The sequence below is a fragment of the Cupressus sempervirens genome, chromosome 3 (assembly GCF_028749045.1).
Source record: "Cupressus sempervirens isolate cs-2001-9-10 chromosome 3, ASM2874904v1, whole genome shotgun sequence".
Classification (NCBI taxonomy): Eukaryota; Viridiplantae; Streptophyta; class Pinopsida; order Cupressales; family Cupressaceae; genus Cupressus; species Cupressus sempervirens.
The window spans coordinates 997,116,953-997,125,647 of NC_143120.1; positions in this window are offsets into that span (position 1 = coordinate 997,116,953).

The following is an 8,695-nucleotide window of genomic DNA, read 5'->3' on the forward strand; positions in this document are numbered from 1 at the left end:
ATGATAACAATACCTTGTATATCAAGGAAGGACTGGATAACAAGATTGTTTTGGCAAAAATATTTGTGTATGATACTTTGTTTATAGGGAATGATCTATGCAAAGGATTTTTAGAGAAAATGAACAAGGAATTTGAGATGTCAATGTTTGGTGAGATTAAATTCTTTGTTGGTCTTTAGATTCAGCAGAGCAAGAATGGTATCTACATCACTTAGTCTAAATACATGAAGGAGATTTTCAAGAAGTTTGGTATGGAAGATTGTAAATTAGTTGGAACATCCATGTGTACTGGACTAAAGCTTACCAAAGATGATGAATCAAAAGAGGTAGATTAGACCTTATACAGATCAATGATTGGAAAGTTGCAGTATGTGGTTCATACAAGGCCTAATATTGCTCTTGCAGTGGGTATAGTGGCAAGATTTTCAAAAAAACCTAGAAAAAATGACATGATGGTAATAAAAAGGATCTTGAGATACTTGAAATGTGCTAAAGATTATGGATTGTGGTACAAATTTGGAGGAAATTTGGCCTTAAAATTATTTACTGATGTTGATTGGGCAGGAAACATTGATGATGGAAAGAGTACAAGTGGTGGAGCATTCTTTCTTGGCAAAAGATTGGTGTCTTGGAAAAGTAAAAAGAAAAATTGCACATCCCAATCTATAGCTAAAGCAGAGTATGTTGTAGTAGTAGTAAATTGTTCTAATATTGTTGGTTCAAACAGTTATTGGAAGGCATGAAGGTTGAGATCAATGAACTAGTTGTTATGTTTTATGATAATACAAGTGAAATCAACATATCAAATAATCTAGTAATGCATTCCAAAACCAATCACATAGTAATAAAGTATCACTTTGTTAGAGAATTGGTGCAGGATAAGGAGATCAGATTGGAATATGTCCATACAAAAGAACAAATTGTTGACATATTCACCAAGCCATTACTTAAGGATGCATTCTTGTATCTAAGAGGTAAGTTAGGGGTCATTTCCCTATCTAAAGCTCACTAAAATAAAGTTTTAGCGATGCATCAACAAGAATCAAGTTGAAGATCTATCAGTTGATGCAACATAGTCATGGGAAGATTGTATATGAATCAATACTTAAGGTACATTGCTACTCATTTGTTTTGTATTGGCTTTGGCATGTGTTGTCAAAGAGGGAGAGTTTACTATCATATCTTTCTAAAATTTGAATTTGTTTAAGGGAGAGTTTGTTGTTTAGAAAAGAAGCTATGTAATTCTTTCATAGAGGGAGATTATTGCATTGGTGAAGTTTTTGGCATAAAATCTAAGAGGAAAATTTTCTATCAAGAAAATACTTTTTTTTCAAATTTCATTGTGCTATGACATGTTGTGTTGCCATCAATGCCAAAGAGGGAGATTGTTGGATACAATTGTCCGATTGTGTGTTATCTTTGATGTTACACAAATGTCATATTAGTTATTAATTAGTGCCTACCGAGCTCAGTTGGTCAGCAAAGATATTTTAAGAGTTTACCAAGTATTCCTAAGAATTACTCTATGGAAATAGTTTCTACTGAGCTAACTTATGCGTCAAATAATTTTGTGGCAGAAGTTAGTGTTAACCGAGCTCACATGGTTAATGAAGGCAAGTCAGTGTTTACCAAAGTCACTTGGTCACCAAAGGATTTTGCAGAGTTTGTAGTGTTAACAGAGCCTCTGTTGGTTAACACAGGAAAACATTTCTGGAACAATGTCTACCGAGTAGGGTCGGCCAATGAAGGATTTTTTTGTTTTGGAAAATAAAGTTTAATTAATTCATGTGATGATTGTAGCCAACTAAGGTAATTTTTATTGGTAATTGTAACTTGTAAATGAGACGACTTGATAATCTATAAGGTATATATGAAAGATCAAGTTGTGAATTCTAAAGTATGAATGAAATGAGCGAGCATGCAAGTGTATTGATTGAAGAAGAAAGTGTGAGAAATTTTTTAAGGATGGTTAGGTATCCTTAAGGAGTAGCAAAGTTTTATTCAATCAGAGAGAATCTAGTGAAATAGAACTGAGATCTATATCATCAATTCAGTTGCATCTCATTCAGGTCAATTCATTATTACTTTCTCACTATTGTAGCAGTGATTTCTAAATCTCTTAATAGAGTTGGTCTAACAACCATTTTGTAAATCCTCTAACAAGGTGATAGTTCTATTGAATTATTCTAAAGTCCTCTAGCAAGGCCACTCCTCACAAGGTGATTAAATCCTCTAACAAGGTCACACCTAACAACATGTTTTGTAATTGTTAATAGGGTTGGCTCCTAATAGGGCTCACTTTAGAAGAGTGAAAATCAGTAGCTAGTTACTTGTTGGTTTTTCCCATATTGGGTTTCCATCTTAAATCCGGTGTCTCATGTGTTTATTTTATTTCTTTATGCATGCATGTTAATCACTATGAATATTTAAGTTCTGTTAAAGATAACATACACTACATCTACCGAGTTACAACATTTTTCTATATAGCTACCGAGTGATAGCAGTAACTAGTTTTATAAGACATCTAAGGAATCTGAGGATTTATTTTGTGGTAACTGATCCAACCCCCCCTCTTAGTTACTCCATCTATATTTCCAACACATCCCCCCACCTAAAGAAAACTAATTATAGATGTTGTATTGTATCAATTTTTATTAGCAAAATATCTTACGATTTGATGTGGGAGGTCACACTTTAGGAGTTTCCTAAAGGTGTGAAATGGAAAACACTGACTTATGAGTAGAAGAAGCTACAAGTAGTTAATATTAAGATGAAATGATATATTTATGATACATGTAAAAGTTTATGTATTTGGCATTATTGTCAAAGGGAGATCATTATTATCAAGTTACCATACAAAAATAAACAAAGAGGGAGAAGTGTACAAGTTACCATACAAGAATGATACAAAGAGGGAAAGTATTACTAAGTTACCATACAACATTGATCATTTTAAGAGATGAGAGTGTTTGAGTAAGAGGGAGAAGTTATGTAGGAGAGAATCATTGTTGTTAAGAAGGAGACATATGTTGCAATAATGAAGAGTATGTATTGAATTGATACAGGGAGCATCCTAAAATTGACTAGATGAGAATCATAATGAAACTAAGAAAGTGAGAAGAAAAACATAAAGGGAGCAAACAATATACAATGTTGGTGTTTTTTTTTGGATTACATGGTAAGTAGTTAAATATGACATGTGTTGTCATCAATTTCAAAGAGGGAGATTGTTGGTAATTACAATTGGAGAAATTGTTGTATTTTTATTAATGTCAAACCTTTTGGTAAGACAAAGTGTCAAACCTACTAGAGAGACATTTATTAATAGTGTAGAGTACCATATCATTTAATTGATGAAGAGGATTTGAAAAGAAGAGATCATGAGATGACCTAGTGAAAGGTTGAGTTGAGATGTGTTAAGTATCACATAAATACAATGGGCACTTGATAAGTTAGTCCTTGACAAGATAATGTGTTGTTCAATCAATATATGAAGTGTAGAAGATAGTTGGATGAAACAAAGAGTTGAAACAAGTCATAAGGATAATCTTGACCAAGTATAAGTATTGCATGGTCAATGAAGAAGTTGAAATAGAAGATTAAGGAACTTAAGTAGAAGCTGAACAAAAGAGTTCAAGCTGAATGTGTAATGCCTACCCCTAGTTCACTTTTTATGGTGTATTGTCGAATTCTTTTAGGCTAGTTTTATGGTTATATTTTATGATTAGTGGTACTCAATTATTGGATTTGATTGGATGTTATTTCATACTTAGTTTATATATTTGATGAGATACTTAATACTCATTTATTTCATGCATTCATGATTACTCTTTTGATGATGATACATGTATGTTCATATAGTGATTTAATTGATATCATGATGATAGTTAGATGAATGATTTATATGTAGTTTATATGGTTACTTAACCCATACTTGCTTGTGTATGATATGCTTGTATGGTTTACTTTATGTTTGACATTTCTAATGTGGTTGAGGGAGGGAGTTGTAGTTACCTGTTAGTCAGGATCTACACAATGCACCACTCTCTTCCATTTCCTATTTAGTTCTGATTTATATGCATATGTACATGCTTGGATTTTATAAAGATTGTAGGTATTGGGCATTGACTTCCCTAAATTTCCAGGATGAGTGTGCTCTATCGCAATATCTCAGTGGTAAAAGAGGGGAGATAATTCTTGAGTCCAAATCCTAAACCTAAGCCAATTGTCCTAGAAAGTAGGACAATTATCTAAGTTATTTACCCTTCCAAATTTGTCAAGTTGCATGAATTCATGACTTTAACCCTTGAGTTTGATTTAGTACTTTGTCTTTTAGATAGGTTTTCTTATTTGGATTTGTAGGCCTATTGTGATTTTTAGTTATAATTAAATCAAATAAAAAAATTATTAAATGATTTAATTTAATAAAAATTTCATAAAGAAAAATCATTTTTTAATTATATTTAATTAATTGAGAAATTAAATAAATAAAGGAATTAAATTTAAAAGATTTAATTAAATCTAATTTTGGTATAATTTTATTTAATTAATTTAATAATAAATTATTTAGGAGTTTGATTCTAATAATAAATTTTAAATAATATTATTAGTTAAATTAATAAATATATTATCAAAAATGTCATGTGATTTAATGAGAGAGAGAGAGAGAGAAAATAAATTTAATTAAGTTTACTTTACATTAAAATGTAAAAAGTTTGCACATGAAATTAAAATAAAATAAAATACTAAAGAAAAAAGGGTTTGTGTGATTGCAAACCGAAACCCTAAAGGGAGAAGACTATTAAGAAATTAGAGCTCATGTCTCTAGCACACATAGGTTTGGAAGAGAAAATTTTTGAGAAAGAAGGTTTTTCGAGAAGACGGGAATTTCTTGCGAACTTTGAGCATTTGACTGGTTAGCATCAGATTGAGGTAGGATCTTGTTGATTTTTGTATAGTAATCTCCTCTTTGAAATCTCTCTATCTTCTCCATGTTTGTATGGATCTATTTTCAAAATGTAATTTGGGTTGAAACCCTTGTGTTAAAATTTATTATGCTTTGAAAATGTCTATGAAACGAATTTAAGATTGCAAACCCTTGTTTGAGAAATTTGGTGATTCATAATGGGATTGATGGAATTTGGGATGGGGTTTGGAAAAGAATACTAGTACTATAATTTATTAGATTTGATTATTTGCATTTGTTTTCCTATACATACATACATACATTACAATAGTAATTATTTACTGTGATAAGTTTTATGACAAAATTGAGATTTCAATTTTACCTTAAATTCAAAATCATATACAAATTTGAAAAGAGGGGCATGTTTTATTTTTTTTATAAAAAAAATATTAAAAAATATACAATTGGGAAGGGGAGATCGAGGGCCATAACCTTGCCCATCCCCATCTTGTGTTGCACCTTGGCTATGAAGGCAACCAAGGCTACCGATAGCAACCATAGCTGCTACAATAGTTGAAGTTGTTGTTGTAGCGAGCAAAAAGCCTAAAAATGTACATGCGATTGTGCTTTGGGTTTTTTTGGTTTTTTAAATATTTTATTAAATTTTATTAAAAAAATTTATAATATAGTTTGTTTAATATATATAATATGATATTATTATTATTAATTTAATATAAATATATTATTTTATTAATAAGATAATAAATATTATAATTAATAATTAATAATAATTATTAAATTATGATAATAATACTTAATTCTATGAATGGTTTAATACTTGTTTTTAATTGAATATTTTAGTAATTACTTTATTTATAATATTTTTTAATGGAGTAAATTGATAATTGTAATTCAATTGGGGAAATCAATTTTTTTTAAATAAATTCATTTTTTCTATTAGATGGTTTAGCTTTATATTTAAAATGATTCCTAATTCTAAGGAACTTTGGATTTAATTGTGAACTCAAAAACCTTAGTATTTATGATACTTTGGATATGGAAAACTTAAACCCTATTTGTAAACTAAAATCTTATGTTTTCAAAACCAAAAAATTTATAAAACTATATTTTTTATATACTTGATGTGATGTATGGGTTACTAGTGTTGGTTTTGGGTTTGACTTAGTACGTTGACTAGTTAGGATGTTTACCAAAGGCTTGTGGAGTTTTTGTTATGTGATGATGTTATGGTTATTATTTGGTCAGATTCTATTATCTCCAACTATTGTGATGTATCCACATATCCAGTTGCTTGTTTAGGATCAAGGTGAATGGTGTGATTTCCTAGTGTAACCTTTGAGTTTCAATCAATTATTTTGTGATGCTTTCCAATTTCTTGTATAGAACTGAGGTGATTATTGTGATATTCCTACTATAACCTATGAGTTTTCAGTCATTTATCTTTTGGTGCTTTCCAGTTGCTTTTATATTACTGAGGTGAATATTGTGATTTTTCTTTAGGTGCTTTTTAGTTGCTTGTGAAGGACTAAAGTAAAAATTGTGATTTTATGAGTTCTACTTTTCATGAGGTTAGGGTAGGTTATCTATGTGTATATTGGGAAGTGGCTTGCAATGGAGGTCAGAACCCTAAAGAGAGTGCCTATGTAACCCACTATAAGTTATTTTAATAGGTGATAACATTTCATTAAATGCTTTAAAATGAATTAATAAGAGTTGGTGTTTTTTCTCACCCATGCCTCGAGTTCTAGTATAGGCTAGGATGGGAGTAGAGAGGATACTTGGTTGTGACCTTTCTTCATTAGTATGCCTTGTATGTATGAAAGGATACTAATATCGCATAGAGACACTAATGGGTTAGAGTGTAGAGAGGTTGCCAAGTTGGAGTTGGGTCATGTGATGACACTTGCCCACTTAAATAATAGATTTCTTACATGTCTTTGTTACCTCTAGGATTAGATGTTACTTTTGTCTTGGTACCTTTGAGATAGATTTCTATCAAGATTTCATTGACCTAGATGATGGTTATGACTGTTGGGTTCATATATGTATGAGACTTGAGATTATCTCCTCAACATGGTGGGAGTGGCCCATTTAGGTTCCACAAGCTCAGGTGGTACTATTTTTTATACCATTGAGATCTTACAACTAGATGTTGTTGCTAGATGCACTTGTCTAGTTGTTTTATTCTTCTAATCTTGTGATTATGTTTGGTAGTCATATTCTGATGTATTGTACTTGATTATTGGAGATCTAATGAGATGTTGTATTTATTCATGATGTATATTCTTTTATCTTTTCATACCATGTAACTTGTACAAAGAATGATTATGCATTTGGGTTATGCCATGTGGCATCTTATGTAACTATATATGATTTAATTGGATTCATACTTGTGGTTATTCTATGATGTGGATTTTGTTTTTGATGAGATAAATAGGTTTTATAGGGATCTTGGAACCTGAAAGTTAAAACATATCAAAAGGTTGATAACAAGCAGTTAAAGCCCAGCCAAAGAATGAAAGCCAACCAAAGGGCCAATACAATAGAGAGACCAAAAACCAACTAACCAAAAACCTACTACAGTCTAACAGTCGAAAAGATAGGAAAAGAAAAACCAAAGTTAATCCTCTATCTTTCTCTTGAGCTCCTGCATCATTTTCACTGCTTCATAGGCTTTGTTAATCTCCTCACTCATCTATTCCTCCTTCTTCTAACCATCCTGATCCATGCTGCTGAAGGTAATGTCAGTCATCATGTACTCTTGCATTCTAGCTCTTTCTCTATCCTTTTCCTCATTTTCATCTAGAAGACCTCTGGCTTTCAGCATTCCAGTAAGGGATGAGATATTATCATTGATAGAAGTCAGAATGGATATCATCTAATTTTCTAGATTATGATTGCAGTTTTCCAAATTCTAGATTCTCTTCTCAGCTAAACTAAGTCGTTCCCCCTATTCATTCAAATTTCCACAATCTAGCATCTTCCTTTTGTTTTCCAGCTGGCCTATTTTTTCTCTAAACTCCAATTCATGGTAAAGCCATTTGATTGACCTAAAATTTTCAATCATACTATTTCTAGCATTATTAAGAAAATTCATGCCAGTTTCCCTTGCATTATCTGTAATAGAAACCATTATTAGATCAATGAGATACTCCCAATGGAGCTGACCTTATTTTTCTTCTAGAATTTGGGGGTTCATAGCCTCTCTGACAATACCCATTTTGGAAGTTCTTACATTAAAATTTATCTAGGCCATGTGCCTATCCTTAATTACCACCTCTCTTCCCTCACCATCTTTCTTCTCCTTGTCCTGTTCTTCAGGATGAATAGGGGAAAGAGAAATGGTAGAGATCTCCAGCCCAAAATCCAAAATCCCCTCTACATCCTTCTCTTTAGACCTCCTCTATTTTTTAGCCATCTGATCCTCTTTCTTAGTTTTTGCTTCCTCATCATCCTCTTCATCAATTTTCATATCCTCCCCTTCCTCGTTGTACTCTTGATCTCCCTAGCTTGAAGCTTTAGACTTGTGTCCTCTAGGGCTCTTTTTATTTGGGGTTTTAATTAATGAGGGTGATTTCTTCTCTAAATCCTTGGCCTTCTTTCTAGGAAAAATGTTTTCTTCAACCTCCAAAATAATACTTTGGATATCCTCCATATTAGATGAGAAGCTAGAACTTCCTATATCCATAGATGCATCCATGCCCTATAGGGGGGATTTGCTTATGGTCTGAGCCTTGAAATACTCATAAATTAGAAGCAATAACCCCT